The sequence below is a fragment of the Desmodus rotundus genome, chromosome 3, assembly GCF_022682495.2.
Source record: "Desmodus rotundus isolate HL8 chromosome 3, HLdesRot8A.1, whole genome shotgun sequence".
NCBI lineage: Eukaryota > Metazoa > Chordata > Mammalia > Chiroptera > Phyllostomidae > Desmodus > Desmodus rotundus.
In genome coordinates, this window is record NC_071389.1 from 24,388,079 (window position 1) to 24,389,297 (window position 1,219).

At 48.2% G+C, this 1,219-nt stretch overlaps 1 pseudogene; it reads right to left on the reverse strand.

The window, feature by feature from the left end:
* Window positions 1–669: 669 nt before the first annotated feature.
* On the reverse strand, window positions 670–842 carry LOC112299681 (small nucleolar RNA U3; annotated as a pseudogene).
* Between the last annotated feature and the right edge of the window lie 377 nt (window positions 843–1,219).

Consider the following 1,219-nt stretch of genomic DNA (forward strand, 5'->3'; position numbering starts at 1 on the left):
TATGGACAAGGTCCAAAGAGCCGTATGGAGTCTGAGCTTTATGAATGAGGTTCCAAGAGCCATATGGACCAAGTCCAGATCAGACTTTATGGAGGTTCCCTTCCCTGAAGTGAATTGAGTCTTGGAGACCTCAATGGGAAGCGCGGGAGGTTTGGATCACCTGAGGCCTCTCTGCACACTAGGAAACAACTGGGCCAAAGGGTTCTTGCGGGCCCCAGGGCCTGCCTCTGAGATGGCATCGGGAAGAGAGCCTGGGTGCTGTGTCAGATCCCACTGCTGCCACCAAAATATAAACACATCTGAAAAGTATCGGGACGAAAAAAGGATAGGCTTTGTTCAGGCAACCTGGGGAGACACAGCCTTTGGTAAACAGGTGAAAGGGTGCTCCACCTGAGACAAGAGGGAGGCTCGCCCAACCCCCCCAAGTCACTTAGACTATGTCCTCTTCCTAAGGAGGAGAAGGATCATCCATGATCAACAGTAAATGCAAAAACAACACCAAGGCCCTGGCCAGTGTGGCTCAGCTGGTTAGGCATCGTCTCAAAAAGTGAAAGGTGGCTGGTTCGATTCCTGGTCAGGGCACATGCCTAGGTTGCAGGTTCGGTTCCCACTGGGGGTACTTATGAGAGGCAACCGATCAATGTTTCTCTCTCACATCAATGTTTCCGTCCCTCTCTTTCTTCCTCCCTTCCCCTGTTTCTAAAAAAACTAAACAACACCAACAGCTGGCTTCACGCTTAGGAGAGAATGCTGAGCCCCCTCCTTGTGGTTTCAGGTGCTCTACACATCCAGAAACTTCCCTAGTAACAAACTATAGAAATGATCCCTGAAAATGTAGTCTTGGGGAGGCTGTTCTTTATACCAAAAGTCTTCACTCAGGTTCCTCATTACATTATGTCCATTTTATGTAAATGACATATCCAAATGCACATGGTTCTGATTGGTCTGAATCACAGATCTGATTGCTGGGGGCAGGTCTCAGCCCATTGGTTGAAACCAGGAACTCCTTTGTAATAGTTAACTCAGATGCCAGAAACAAGGAGGACAGTGTGGGAAACTATGGGTTCAATCAGAGATTTTTCATGGCACACAGAGCACACGAGAAGCCCCTGCCATTGGATGGCTGCTAGGCTTTCTCTGTTTGTAAAATTTGAGTCTTCAGTTGACCATGGCGTCCATCTCAGCAAGTAAATTCTTGGGGTTCACATCAAATGGTGTT